This window comes from Mustela lutreola, chromosome 9 (assembly GCF_030435805.1).
Source record: "Mustela lutreola isolate mMusLut2 chromosome 9, mMusLut2.pri, whole genome shotgun sequence".
In the NCBI taxonomy this organism is placed as follows: domain Eukaryota; kingdom Metazoa; phylum Chordata; class Mammalia; order Carnivora; family Mustelidae; genus Mustela; species Mustela lutreola.
In genome coordinates, this window is record NC_081298.1 from 136,531,140 (window position 1) to 136,547,550 (window position 16,411).

A 16,411-nucleotide genomic window follows, 5' to 3' on the forward strand; every position below is an offset into this window, starting at 1 on the left:
ACGGTCTAAAGAGTTGAAGGGGAAGACACTTCTGAGGACAGAGATCACTTTCCTTAGATTTGTTAAAGAAGCAAATATTTTTCTACTTTCTACCCTCAGGCAGGTTTTGAAAACTCTTAGAGATAATCTTCCCAAGATTACTTAAGTGTCGATACATCATAAACGACACTGAAGTGCTTTCGATTCTTCTGGAATCAGGGAATCATGCATAGCTTGTTTTGTTTTTGGAGCAGTATCTTTTTTTTTTTTTTTAAATTTTCTCTGCTTAAAATCAAGCAGAAAACACACATACCTTGTTATATACTAACATTTTCACAGTACATCGTTGGTAGAAGAGAAGGACTAAAAACAAAAATGTGTTTGCAGAGATCCAAAGAAAGTGCATGTCTGGGCCTCGCCTCCCACAGCCTTGAGAAGTTGTTCAAGATGAGCCACTTCGTAGTCTCTGGCTCTAAACAGGGTCGCAGAATTCATTGCCAGGTATTTTAGGAAATCGTAATTCAGTAATAATGCAAGGCTCTTCTTGTCCAAAGCTGTGTAGACCAATATTGCTCCCATTCGTAAAGGTTATCTTGGAAGATAGGGTGCTCCGTACATCTGGGTCTTGGGTGCATCGGGATGATCTGTGAGGATCTCTAGGCCCTGCGGTCTCTCAGATTTGTAGAGGAGCTGAGTGCCCAAAAGTACTTCGAAGTATTACTGGATCCCTGCCGCAGCCTCATTAACTGCAGACGACTCATTATCTGTGTTCTCCTCAGATTTCTTGTAATGTGCATAGAATGGAGTCCACATTCTCTCTGGCAGGAAGATAAAAGACCCATTGCTGCCTGGTAGTTAAGTCTCCATCCTCTAACAAGCCATGGTTTTAGTTCTTTAGGAATCTTTAATTCTGTTCATGAATACTTCCTCAGTGTCAACAGTAAGATCTACTGGGGCCCTTTACTTGTGAGGAGGCTGAGGTGTCTTTCTGGTCTACCACCATTTGCATTTCCATGTGTTTTCTGTTTGTTCTTTTTGAACTTTCAGTTCAACACTTTTCTATTGGCAGAACAGACGTCTTCTTTCCTGGGGCAGCCCCCACCCCCATCTTCTTCTCTGGATATTGTCCCTAGTTGGCTCTCTAAAGTTCACTGTTTCCCAGATTGGCCTCCACATATTTGAGTACTCTGCTTCCTAGAACCCATTCAATCCAATTTTTATTCCAACCCTGTAATGTAAAAGCATTTCACTTGCTTATCCGTTATGGCAACCTTTACGTAAAGGTTGTATAGTTTATTTTGTAAACTGTTTTGCTTGCGACTCTATCATCTGTATTCTTTGCCAGCCATAGCTCTTGCTACATTTCCCTTACACTATATACGTCAGTCTTACAGAAATGCTCTAAAAATCTAAATGGGTTCTACTTCTGCCATTTGCTTCCATATGCATGTGCTCTTGACTGTAGGAATGCCCCTTCCCCATGTGCTGGCTGGCGAATTTCTCATCCTGTAAGATTTGGTTCAGTCACAGCGCTCACAAGGGTACTTCCCCTGACCCTACACGCTCGCAAGGGTACTTCCCCTGACCCTGCACGCTCGCAAGGGTACTTCCCCTGACCCTGCACGCTCGCAAGGGTACTTCCCCTGACCCTGCACGCTCGCAAGGGTACTTCCCCTGACCCTGCACGCTCGCAAGGGTACTTCCCCTGACCCTGCACGCTCGCAAGGGTACTTCCCCTGACCCTACACTAATCAGAGTTTCGTTCTTTCCCCATGCAACCATTTCCCATGGGTCCTGTTTCATAGTGCTTATCCGTAATGCTTACCCAATGCTCTAAAGTTCTGACTTCTTTGTCTATTATTATAATAGACTATGAGCTGTTTCCTAATAAGAACCATGGTTTCTAAATGTTTCCATCTTTTGCAATAAGATGGAGGATTATAGCTAATTAATGAATAAAAGAATCAGTAAACACAACATGAATATAACATACACTAATACCCAACTACATACATCAACAGGAAATTGTCGAAAGCTCTGTTCAGAGGAGAATGACCCTAAAACTGCATTGCCTTACTATCCTTCCTTTACTGTCAATGTCATTGAAAATAAATCTGATTCTCAGTGTTGAGTATGAAATGATAAATGATAAAGCAAATCTCTGAACTCTTGCAGTCAGAGGAGATGCTCAGTGATACCGTACATGAAGGAAAGAAGCATTTCTATTTCGGCATAGCAAAGGAAACCATTTTCAGCTCAAACATCAACAAGAAAGTTAGTTTCCTCCAAAGGAGCAAATTATAGTAACACTTTTGCAACAAAAGCATGTGGCAGAATGCAAGCCACAGAAGCAGAACACAGAATTATGGAGTCAGAGAACAAAGAGTATTTCAATTGGAAGGAAGAAAGACAGAAAGCTACAGGGCAACTAGAGGCCACACACATGACACTTATTAACTCATAAACTAATGGGTGGCCTTTTTAAAAACACATTTAAGGGACAAAGGCTGATTACTTCAAGTGAACCTGAAAAGTATAATAAAAAATTTAGAATTATCTTCATTTACATTGAACCAAAGATGGAAATTTTTAGGCATACCCAAAAGAAAAAGAGGTATGGCAACAATTCAGTCGCTGTAAACCAATGTCCCAGCAGGCAGGGAGTGAAGTAGTGAAAAGAATTCTAAAATTCATCTTTGGGGGAAAGAAGGGGGAATAATCAGAGAATTTTTGCAAGAAATAAGAATAAGATAAACTGCAAAAATGAAACAGTGTGTCATATATCTTAAAATGATAATATTGATACACAAAGAAAGATTGATGGAATAGAAAAAGATCATTATTTATATAATGTAAATACATTAAAGGAGTAGAATCTTAAGTCAGTAATGTAATTTCTAATCAAGTAATGACAGAGGAAAGCCATTTAATTCTTTTCTCTTCCCTCTAACACACTGGAATCAAGGCAACAACAACCCCAACAAAGAAGGAACATTTTAAATTCAGTAAGAATTTTAGCTAGGTGAGGCTTGTCGAAGTATTATTATTTTACTAAAATTCTTATCTGATTTCCTTTTTACTTGGGTTTGTGGCTTAATAGTCAATACAGTTGATGCCCCAGAGTATCCATGCTTTCAGCATGTGATTTGTCATATGTCTCTGTCTCTCTGTCTCTCGTTCACTGTCTCCATCTTAATCTCTGTCTATCTGTCTCTTTCTGTCACACACATACACACACACACACACACACACACAGACATACACACACATCCCTTCATTCAGCAAATACTAAGTCATTTACACAGCACATTCCTCTTTAGGAACCATTGTGTCTCATTCTAAGTGTACATTTATACCAGGCAGTTGTGTTGTATGGTTATTCTTTGTTTTATCATCTCGTCTGCTCTCCTGTTTTTCTTCAAGTTACATTCAGGGATTCAGTTTTTGTTGGGTCCTTTCTGCCTTTAAGATACTGATTTACCCTTTTATTTTTTTTTTTTAAAGATTTTATTTATTTATTTGACAGAGAGAAATCACAAGTAGTCGGAGAGGCAGGAAGAGAGAGAGAGAGGGAAGCAGGCTCCCCGCTGAGCAGAGAGCCCAATGCAGGACTTGATCCCAGGACCCCGAGATCATGACCTGAGCCGAAGGCAGCGACTTAACCCACTGAGCCACCCAGGCGCCCCCTGATTTACCCTTTTGATATTTTCTAGATGAGCAGAAAATAGGCTTATAAGCCGAACTTCTCTGTATTCTTGGTTTTTCAAGGTAAGGTGAATAGGAGGATGGTCTTCTCTGCTGGTCATACTAGAGGTAGCATCTCAGCTTTCGTGGTGGTCCCTCTGTTCGCATGGAAGGAGGGAAAGAAGGAGAGTCCAAGGAGTCGGGGAGGGAGTGATTTTTTATAGAATTGGTTTATATGATTTTGGGGAAATGGCAAGTCCAGAATTTACAGGGCGACAGGGCAGAAACTCAGGGAAGAGTTGATGCCACAGCTGGAGTTCAGAAGCCTGGCAGAGATGGAACTCTCTCTTCCTTGGGGCCCTTCCATCTTTTTCTCTATGGCCTTCAAGTGGTAAGATGAGGCCCATGTACATATGGAAGAGGAGATGCTCTTCCATATGTTAATCTCATGTAAAAAGTATCTTCCCAGCAACATCTAGACCGGTATTTGACCACATAAGTGACTAGTCAAGTTGACACAGAACATCAACCATCACAGTGATTCATCAGTCCCCATTTGTCCGTGCTCTTTCCTTCCCCAAACAATGAGCAAATAGTGGCAGACAGAAGCATACCCAACATCAACCTTTTTCTATTTGAAAGAATTTAAAATCCTTTTTATTCAAATCTGTATGTCTTTGCTGTATTTCTAGGAACTTTTTGAAATATCTGAAATTCTATTTTTTTTATCTTACCATTATTTAATGATTTTGAGGCTTATTCTTCTAATTTTTTTTTTAAGATTTATAAATTTGAGAGAGAGAGAGAGAGAGAGGGCATTCTCACGTGAGCTAAGAGGAAGGGTAGAGGGAGAGGGAGAGCAGACTCCCCAGTGAGCATGGAGTCCTGTGTGGGGCTCCGTCTCAGGACCCTGAGATCATGACCTGAGCTGAAATCAAAAGTTGGAAGCTTAATCTGCTGAGCCACCCAGGCATCACTTGTATTAACTTTTGTGTTTACTAATGATAACATTACTTTATTTTATTTTTAATGTAAAATATACGTTTATGTGGATATTTATATATGGAAATTACTTGAATTATTTGACCTCAGATGAAAATTCCTCCTGAAAAAATTTTCTCTTTGCTTCTACAGGTTTCCACAATCACTAGAGATCCGTGACTTAGAATTTTCAAGTAAATTAACATCTTGCAACTCTTTGGGTTACCCACGTAGTTTCTGTTGGGTGATAAGCCTCCCCGGGGGCTGGGATGTGGTTGCAAAACTCTCAGAAAAGATACATTTTTGTTTTTCTTCTCTGCTCAGGGCCTAATTATCTGAAAGGATTTCTCGCATCAAGGCAGTGATAACAGTTATTGATAGTTTTCTCTCCAGAGTAATTGTTTCTTTCCTACTATGTCATGCATGGATGAAAGAATTATGTTTATTTGTTGATATTATTTTTTGTTATTATCAGAGAAAGTGTCAGTGTAGTCAACTGGGTACATTAAATGTATAAGTTATTTAAGTATGATTTTCAATTTATCACATTTTTCCTTATTTTTTTTTAAATCACTGCTCTATTGGAAATATCTTGTTTCTATTGAAGTATTGTTATGAATTCTCTTATTTTGAACTCGTACTGTCAGAGGATTTTTCTATTTGATCAAGCATTTCAAAAAACTCATCTTTTGGGTATTCTGAGTACAGTTGACCTCTAAACAATACAGGGGTCAGGGGTGTCCCTGCAGAGTTGAAAGTCCACATATAATTTTTGAGTTCCCCAAAACTTAACCACTAATAGCATACTGTTGAAGGGAAGCCTTATCAAGAATTTGAAATGAGCTCTTCATAAATAGGCATTGATTGTAGTTAAATTAATTTGGGATCGGCACTAAAAAATATTAAAATACATACGTGCCTATTTTATTCTGAGAACTTGGTATCAGCTGTTGAGTAATTCAGTGTCAAGACCCCCTATTGGGGTTTCTGACTCCATGAAGTTGCAACATAGGGAAGTGTTTGGAAACGGAAAATTATGACTCCCAGGCTTGACCCTATTCGTAAGCCCTCTCCTCTTGGAATCTAGGACACAGAGGACAAAGCTTGGGAATCACTTGAAAACAAATTCGTTGTTTTGGGTAGAACTCATGCATGCACATATTTCAGACTAATAAATATCTGGACAAGGAAAATCTGAAGTTTTCCTTGATAAAGTGGATTCCTTCTGGGTAGCACAAGTTGCTTTTCAAGGCTAAACCTGAATCCTTCTTGCTAAAACGTTCATGTACCTCCTCAGTTAACAGAAAAGGCTACTGCTCACTGTTCCATAGGCCATATCTCCTCTCCTTGAAGATTAGGTGTCCATTCAGCTTTCTTTCTTTCAAGCTGAAATGAACCTTGTTTTTCTCTCTTTCTCTCCTGGGGACAATCCCCTGACTTTTCGTCACTTGGTAAGTTCCTCTGTGTCCTCTTGCTCACACCCCCATAACCCCTGCTTGTCAGGGTGTCTGAGTATCCACAAGCTACCCACGGTCCGCCCTGTCCTTTTTATTCCGATGTGGCACAGATAGCGATCAACTCTGCGAGAATCTGTGTTCTCCTGCAGGTTTCCACAAGGAAGCAAAAGACCTTCTTCCTCTGGCAAGTGATCATTTTAGATTTTATTATTTTTTATTATGTACATTTTATGAAATCCACAATGTGTCTGCAGACGGCCCCTTAAATAAACAGTGTATCACCTCAGCTGGGCACCTCACGCTGAGCAAAACACGGTGGCTCTCCATTGACAGTTCTTTTCTGCTTCCTAAAACTGTTGACCTTCTCTAAATATTTCATTTCTTTTTAGGAAAAACGCGGGGAAGTTGTTAGATGTAGCTCAGTTCTTTTAAAAGTTTAGACTCTGTGTCTTGTCAGCAGAACAAATAGACACAGCTCCAGTGGGCCCTGCATATGAAATCACTAGCAGGATAATCCTACAGGATGCCAACTTCAATGCTTCAGTGAAAAAGCACTTCAATAATAGTTTGCTACAGAGGTATATTTTACAATCCAATGAGCTAACAAATTCTAACCCACCGAGCTTAAAACAAGATGAAATAAAATAAAACATAAAATGTTCTTGTTCTGCAGAACTGGGCATGGCAATTTCTTGTGGCTTTTTTGGAAAAATATTACATTTCAGATGGCTCGTCTCATGGAGTTGGGTAGAGATAATTCATCAGAAAATATTCATTAATAGCTGTGTGTGATTAAAAAGCTGTCCAAGTTCTTTTTCCCCCCCTCATGGTCTGAAAAGATTTTATTTAAAGCCTTAAGCAGGATAAATTAATGTTCTGTTCATCCCTTCTGCTGTCTTCACTTGTTTATTAATTAGCATAATCTTCTAACATTTAGCAAGATAAAGCCTGCTGAACACTGGGGAGATACATTTAGAAAAGAAATACAAAAGCTGGTGAGAGTTCTACCTTGTAGCCGGGCTTCTTTCTTTATTAATTTTAATCAAAGGAGGTTTGACTGTAAACACATCATCACTTCATATTTACATGTAATGCTTCCTCATTAGCAACAAGAGAGAGATGGAGGATTCAGGTGATAAATATGGCTGTCCTAAATGTATTGTGGTACCTTTGAGTCAAAGATAAAGTGGGGGAACTCTGAAGATGTTTCAGGACAAATGTAATACATGGGTCACCATGACCAGGATAGTAGGCTGTGTGACACAGCACAGGCTGTCCATCTTCTCAGAGTCTGTGTTAGACCTGCCTATCCCATTGACAATATGCCAGCCATTATGATATGTCAGTCACAAGATGCAAAAGTGACACACACTTGGCCTTCTGGGAGCATTGTGTGGTAGGAACACACAGACACTAGTTAAATAAGCATGCAATAAATATTTAACTAAACCTGTGAGAATTACTTGAGATCATAAAAGCAACAGCAGTGCCAAATTTAATCTGGGAAGGTTTTCCTGAGATAACACTTACTTTCAAAGTCTAACAAGGTGAGGCACCTGGGTGGTTCAGTTGGTTAAACAACTGCCTTCAGCTCAGGTTATGATCCTGGAGTCGTGGGATCAAGTCCTGCATCAGGCTCCCTGCTTAGCAGGGAGTCTGCTTCTCCCTCTGACCTTCCCTCTTCTCATGCTCTGTCTCTCTAAAAAAATTTAAAAAATAAAAAATAAAAAAGTCTAACAAGGTGAAAACAAGAGAGAATATTTTTGGTTTTGTTGATTAGTTTGTCTTTTGGTTGAATATTTGATGATTACATGATAAACAGTTATTTTCAAATAGTGCTCTATATTAAAAAAGAAATTGAGTTTTTAAATATTTTTCCATAGAAAACACTTATGATGGAAGTTTTTTTTTTTTTTTAGGATTTTATTTATTTGACAGAGAGAGAAATCACAAGTAGGCAGAGAGGCAGGCAGAGAGAGGGGAGAAAGCAGGTTTCCTGCAGAGCAGAGAGCCCGATGGGGGGCTCGATCCCAGGACCATGGGACCATGACCTGAGCCGAAGGCAGAGGCTTTAACCCCCTGAGCCACCCAGGTGCCCCTACGATGGAAGATTTTTAAGGGCCATTTTTAAGAGAAATTTTTAACTTTTAAGGGCAATCATTTCTAAGAATTGCATTGAGTTTAGTAACTTCAAAGTAGTGTTTTGATGATATGGGTTTATAGATTCCCAAACTCTTCCCTTGACAATATAAAGGTTTCCAATAAGAATGTATGAACATGGGGGCACCTAGGTGGCTCAGTGGGTTAAGCCTCTGCCTTCGGCTCATGTCATGATCTCAGGGTCCTGGGATCAAGCCCCGCATTGGGCTCTCTGCTCAGCAGGGAGCCTGCTTCTCCCTCTCTCTTGCTGCCTGCCTCTCTGCCTACTTGTGATCTCTGTCAAATAAATAAATAAAATCTTTAAAAAAAAATGTATGAACACGGGCACCTGGGTGGCTAGGTCAGTTGAGCGTCTGATTCTTGATTTCGGCTTAGCTCATGATCTCAGGGCCCTGGGATTGCGAGCTTAGTGGGGAGTCTGCTTGAGATTCTCTCTCTCCATCTCCCTCTTCCCCACCTCCCACTGACACACACGCTCTCTAAAATAAATAAACAAATCTTTAAAAATGAAGACTGTAAGTATAGACACACAAAAACATACAACTCTCACTTGTCAGGGGGAAAATTTCTCTCTAAATGTGCATATTGGGGGCGCCTGGGTGGCTTAGTGGGTTAAGCTGATGCCTTTGGCTCAGGTCATGATCTCAGGGTCCTGGGATCGAGTCCCGCATCGGGCTCTCTGCTCAGCAGGGAGCCTGCTTCCCTCTCTCTCTCTCTCTGCCTGCCTCTCCATCTACTTGTGATTTCTCTCTGTTAAATAAATAAATAAATAAAATCTTAAAAAAAAAAAAAATAAATGTGCATATTGAGGAAAAACACAGAATGAGGCCCAAATGATAACATAGAGGCTAGTCATGGGTACTTAATCTGAAATGGATTTAGGTGCAAAAACATAACTGCTATTCCAGTCTGTACTCAAATGACCCGGTGCTGTCTTCTTAATGAGAGGAATTAAGTATAATGCTTCTGGACAACAAAATATATAACATTAATTCTTAGTCTGTGTTACATTATAGGTTCAAAGGCCTTTTCAATTCATTAGGAAAAGACAAAACTTACTCTCAACAGATTTAATAAATCTCAGATAATATGCTAAGCCTATTTTTGTTAATTTTGAAAATAGCAAGCCAGTTGGGTTTCCGGGGGTCCCTCTGTTGCTCCCGCACCCCCACCCTTCTCAATTCTCTTACTTTGTCCTGTCCCTCATTTTTATCACTTTCTTGTCCCTTCTTCCTTCTTTTAAAATTTTGTTCATATTATATGTCCTTCTCTTTATTAGAAGTGATGTGATTTATCTTCTAAAGATAAATTTCCCAAGGAGTTGAAACTGACAAACACAGTAATTCCTTGGTCCTAAAGAAATCTGCTTCCACTATTTTATGTTTTCAAATGCATTTTTGATATGTTATAGAATTTCCATTCATTTTTCTTTCCTACTTTATTTTAGCCATCACATGTATTACTACATTTCAGAATTCTAAAACCTATTTTTTTCCTATTAAAGCACTAGTTCCAGACATATATTTAATGAAACATAGAGTTATAAATCCTCATAAAATCTTGGATTATAAGCCTGCTCAATTCTTTTAAAATTGAAACACCTAATAAATTTTGGAATTGAATATAGAAATAAAAAGAAAGGTTTGCTAATACAGCTGAAGTAGTAGTAATTATTCAATAAGAGATAACTTTCCTCTGCTTTGGAGGTTCAAATGTTGGTTGATATTTGGGCATCAACCCAAACTAAAAGTGGAATTTCTGGTTCAACAAAATTATAAATTCAATGAAATGTATTATTAAATTTAATAAATATGTAAGAGTAGCTAATGTTTCAAATGAGAATTAGGAGCTCTAGAAATCAATTTCCTTCTCTAAAATAGTTACCTTTTCTAAAACAAGGTAGATTTTTGGAATATTTTTTATTGGATTTGGAATACCAGAGACAATACAAGGAATGAAGGAAGGATATAAAGTAGTGAAATTGAATGGAGGGTCAAGTCATTAGGGACAGGTGAAATCAGAGAGATCAATTTGCATAAATATAAGTTGGGTAGAAAATACATTTAAAGTCACATTCTTTTGGGATGGAGTGGGGGAGCTGGATCAAGGAGCTGGTCTAGTTCGGCCAGGTCCTCTCCATTGACAGTTGCTAACGTACGCTACCTACCTCTCCTTCTCTGAGGAGCAGAGCAGAGTTTATTCACATTCTTATTCTCAGTATCAAAGGTAGATTCTGGATGATGAGGGTATGCTGGCAGCCTGCTGGCCCCAGCCACAGTTCCAGTACCAGAGCACTACTGACTTTGGGAATCCAACAAATTCCGTGTTGCAGGAGGCTGTCCTTTGTATTATGGAATACGTGGCAGATCACTGGCCTGTATTGGCTTAGAGTGTGATCACTGTGCTAGGGCAACCCCCAAGTCATTGGTGAGTGGACAGTGAACTGCTTCATCCCATGTTCCTGGAGAATATGCTGAACTTTAGAGGTGGCTCTTTAAAATGAGAGACCCTCGAGTTTAACCTTCACAGCAAATCTGTTTTTCAATGCACATCTCCTATCCATCTCTAATACAACATGTTGAATTAGTGAGCCCTCTAGTTTACTTATTTGGTTCTGTATTCATGGGCTGACCATCAGCATTCTGAATCTAAGGGATACCCCTTTGCTCATCTCTGTTTCTCCATCACCTCCCAAATTCCTGGCGAGTAGAAGACCCTTCACTACCATTTGCTGAAATTTTTTCCAGACTGAAATGCTAAATCACAAAACAACTGTACTTATTTATGAAATCAATTAGCAATGACATAGGTGTTCTTTCTGAAAGGATAGGCTAGCTGATTAATTCTGTCATAAGTGAAAGTCTGTCCCTCAAAGACTACTGTAAGAGAATGTTCCCCAAACACATCATGTGTAAATATACTGTTCCTCTGCCTTTTCATGTACTTACAGTCAGTGACCTACAACTTCGAGAAAATTTTATCTTGTCCTCTTACCTCACAGATTCCCAGTTGTACAGTTTAATTCTGTAACTTAGTGCTTAGACCACAATGGAGTCATCACCCAATGTTTTCCTCTTTGCCCAATGTAACGTTAGCTGCATAACAAATGCTCAGCAAAACCTTGCTGATTTGATTCAAAAATCCTTTAGTATACTATTAAAGTAACTACAGGCTACATTACATAAAAATCATAATGTCATATTTTAGGCGGATTTGAATTAGTCTCTAATAGTTCATGTAGTAATTTAAATTCCTAAGAAACCAAGGATGGATATCATTCTGCCAAAGTTTTACCTGCATTCATTCATTCTTTCATTAATTAACAAGATTACCTAATCTTTTACTTAACTCATAATCTTTAAGATTAAGACAGCCATGGGGGGTGGGGAACAGACAGCCATGGGGGCTGGTGGGAACAGATGCCATAAAACTACATAGGGGCAATGATAAAAATAAATGGAGAGAGCCAGGATAGCATAATGAATAAGAATACGGACTCCAGACACACGGCAGCTCTGTCACTAATTGAGTGACTTTAGGAAAAGTTACTGACTCACCATGCCTGCCTTTCTTCATCTGTAAAATGCGGATAATAACAGTACCTAGCTTACAGAGTTGTTGCTGAGTACAGAATTTTAAATGTTTTTTTTTTCTTCTTTTTTCTTTTAACATTTTAAATATTTTCAGTCCAGATCATCATACTGGGATCTTGAACGTCAATCAAGTACCGTATTCCACTGGGGGTCATTTGAGTCTTTTCTCTTTGATTACTTGTATCCTCCTAATCTGAGACTGAGAAACAGATCTCCCTCCATCCAGCTCATGTTGACTGAATTGTTAATTCCAGTAGACATGGATAACGGTTTCGGAATTGTTAGCCTGACTCCGTGGACCTTTCCAGACCACAGTGCTTCTGTGTGCTTTCTTTTGCTTTTAGTCATGTAGATTACATTAGTTCCTGTGTTTTCTCCGGTGAGCATCTTTCCCCACTTCCTTAAGGGAAGTGGAGTCTTATACATGGATGCAATCAGTTTCTTTTCTCACATTTCATTCTGGAATTCCCTAAGCATCACATAAAGTGTATTTCTGTGTCCATATTAAATTTTCATATATTAGTGTTCACCTCTCTTCTGTAAAGTTCTATGGGATTTGTCAAATTCATAGTGTCATGTATCAACCATTACAGTATCCTACAGAAATGTTTCACTGCCTTAGCCCTACCCTATGCTCCACTGGTTAATTTTTCCAAATTTAAACCCATGACCACCACTGGTATATTTAATGTTGCTGTCGTTTTCCCTTTCCAGAGTGTCAAATAAAGGAGATCACATAGCATGGGGCCTTTTTGACTGGTTTATATCACTCTACAATATCCCTGTAAGTTTCACCAGGACTTTGCATAGACTGGCAACTCATTCCTTTTTATTGTGAATATATTGCAGTTTATAGATGTGCTATAGTGTGTTTAGCCAGTCTTCTATTGAGGACATTTTGGTTGCTTCTAGTTTTTTTTGATTATGATTAAAGTTGTAATAAAGGTGAATGTCAGATTTTTGAGTGGGTATAACTATTCAAAGCAATTGGGTAAATATCTAAAGAGTGCATTGTTAGATCATGTAAGACTATATTTAACTTTATAAGAAAAGTACCAAACTCTCTTCCAAAATGGCTATATGACTTAGCATTCCCCTCAAAAATGAATGAGAATTCTTGGCAATTCCTTCTTTCTTGACTTCTTCCTTCCTTCCTTCCCTTCTATTTGCTTTCTTCCTCCCTCCTATCCTTCCTTACTTATTACTGATTCAATTTCTTTAATAGATGCAGAGCTATTAGATTATTTTTCTGTGTGTGAACTCTGTAGTTTATGGCTTTCAAGGAATGAGAATAATTAATCGAAGTAAGCAAATATGTAAAAATCAAATTGTTCATAGTATCCTTTATTATCCTTTTTCTACCTGTTGGGTAAGCCAGGATAACCTCTCTTTTATAACTGATATTGGTAATTTGTATTTTCTGTCCTTTTTATTTTCTTGGGGAGACTGGGTAGAATCATCTTTTCAAATAACCTGCTTTAGTCTTTGTCAGTTTTTTTTTTTTTTTTGACATTTTTTTTTAGAACAATAGCTGTTCTAAATTTCATTTATTTTAAAATTTATTCTGCTAGAGTTTATTTTTTTAGCTTAAATTTCTCTTTCCCCTTTCAGTTTACTAAAGGGAGACATAACTTTAAGTTTTAGATAATTTTTTCTAACAAATGAATTTAATACTGTTGCTATCCTAAGCTCTGCTTTGGTTGAATGCCATAGATTTTGATACATTGTGATTTAATTTTACTTTAGTTAAAAATTTTTTTGAAGTTTTAATTTAAATTCCAGTTAGTTAACCTGGAATTTATATATAATGTGAGTTTCAGGTTTACAACATAGTGATTCAGCACTTCGGAACATTACCCGGTGGTCATCATAATTGTACTCCTTAATCCCCATCCCCCGTTTCACGCATTCCCACACCCACCTCCCTTCTGGTAACTATCGGTTCGTTCTCTGTAGTTAAGAGTCTGTTTCTTGGTTTGCCTTGCCCTCTTTTTGTTCCTTGCTCATTTGTTTTATTTCTTAAATTCCACATATGAGTGAGTCGTATGGTATATGTCTTTCTCTGACTAACTTCACTTAACATAATACTCTCTAGCCCCATCCATGTCATTGCAAATGGCAAGATTTCATTCTTGTTTATGGCTAAATAATATTCATTGCATATGTATACAACATCTAATTTATCCATTCATCTGTCGATGGGCACCTGGGCTATTTTCATAGTTTGGCTGTTATTGATAATACTGCTCTTAGTATTAGGAGATACATGTATAGATGTATACTGTACAGTATACATCTCTTTATACATATATACATATATACATATATACATGTATAGATGTATACTGTATATTATACAGTATACATCTCTTTATACATATATACATACATATACATATAATATACAGTATGTATCTCTTTGAGTTAGTATTTTTCTATTCTTTGGATAAATACCTAGTAGTATAATTGCTGGGTCATAGGTTAGTTCTATTTTTAACTTTTTGATTAACCTCCATACTGTTTTCCACAATGGCTGTACCAGTTCGCATTTCCATGAACAGTACACCTCCTCACCAACACCTATTTTTTTCTTTGTTGCTGATTTTAACCATTCTGACAGGTGTGAGGTGATATTGTAGTTTTGATTTGCATTTACCTGATGATGAATGATGTTGAACATCTTTTCGTGTGTCTGTTGGTCATCTGTATGTCTTCTTTAGTTAGATGTCTGTTCATGTCTTCTGCCCATTTTTATTTATTTATTTATTTTTTTATAATTTTTTTATTTTTTATAAACATATATTTTTATCCCCAGGGGTACAGGTCTGTGAATCACCAGGTTTACACACTTCACAGCACTCACCAAATCACATGCCCTCCCCAATGTCCATAATCCCAACCCCTTCTCCCATTTTTTAATTGGATTATTCATATTTTGGGTGTTGAGTTTTGTAAGTTCTTTATATATTTTGGATTTTATTTGAAGACATCTTAACTTTTAAAAAAATCATTAGCTTATGTATCATATAGGTATGTAATGTTTAATTAGAAAATATTTTGGGATTTTCTGCTGTTTTTCTGTTATTGAATTCCTTAATTCCATTTGATCTGAAATCATACTTTGTATAATTTTTGTTCTTCATGTTTTTAAAGCTGTGTTTTATGGCCCAGAATAGGGTCTTTCTCAAATGTCCAGGTGGGCTTGCAATGAATGTGTATTCTGCTGCTATTTGATGGCATATTCCACAAATGTCAGTTCAATGAAATTGATTGATAGTGCTAGTCAATTCAGCTATGTCTTTACTGATTTTCTGCCTGCTAGATTACTAACAGAGGGTTAATTAATTAATTGGATTTAATTTGTAGTATACATTTTTATCTTATGTAAGTTTACTTTCAAATACTATGCCATTCTTGTGTAGTGTAGGGAATTATAACTATTTCCAATTTCTACCTACAACCCCTTGTGTTATTGCTTATTAATTTCATTCATTTGAATGCTATAAATGCCCAATACATTTTTAATGTAACCATTTAAAATAATGAGTTAATTTTTTAAAAAATTAAGTATTTGTTATATTTATTTATTCTTAGATACTCTTCTGTTCTTTATGCAGATCTAAATATATGACCTATATATTTTTTCATCTGTCTGAAAAACTTTCATTTCAGCATTACCTGAAGGGTAGATTTAGGGCTGTGAATTTCCACAGTTTTCAGTAGTTCAGAAAATATTTACTTCTCCTTCACTTTTGAAGAGCAATAATTTGTGTGTATAGAATTCTAGAATCTTTTTTCTTTCATTTCAGTATTTTCCTAAAAATAAAAAATACATTTTAAGTATTTACCTATAATCCCTTACTGCTTGCATGGTATCTAAGAACTTTTCTGTAATTGCTTCTTGTTCCCCTCTAGGTAATATGTTCCCCGAACATCCTCCCTGGGTTTCAAGACTTCCCTTTAGTATTCTGCAAGTTGAATATACTATGCTCATGATTTTTGTTTGTTTGTTTGTTTTGGTAATTATTTTATCCTCTTGTTTCCGGGATATCCTAGAACTATGGCTTATTGTATATCATCCATTTTGGAAAATTCACCTGCTACTTCCTCAGATGTTTCTTCTACCTCATTCTCTTTTTTACTTCTGACATTCCAATTATACCCATGTTGTGTTTTTGGAAATTGCCCCACAGTTCTTAGATGTTCTTTTTTGTCTTTTTTGTTTTGTTTTTAGCTTATCTCTTTTCATTTTATTTTGTGACACTTATATTGCTTGACTATCAAACCCAGGATTCTTTTTTCAGCTATGTTGTATGAACCCATCAAAGATATTACTTATTTCAGTTGCAATGTTTTTGATTTACATTTCCTTTTGACTCTTGTAGAACTCCCATCTTTCTGCTTGTAATGGCCATCTATTCTTGCATGTTGTCTGCTCTTTTGATTAGAGCCCTTAATGTATTAATCTTAGTTATTTTAAATTCCCTCTCAGATAATTCCTACACATCAGAGCCCAATTCTGATTATTGCCTTTTCTATTCATAATCCATATCCTTT

The 16,411-nt window shown here is 37.2% G+C and overlaps 1 pseudogene; it reads right to left on the reverse strand.

Annotated features, from left to right (window-relative positions):
- Window positions 1–342: 342 nt before the first annotated feature.
- LOC131808459 (mortality factor 4-like protein 1) overlaps window positions 343–16,411 on the reverse strand; it is a 66,241-nt pseudogene continuing 50,172 nt past the window's right edge.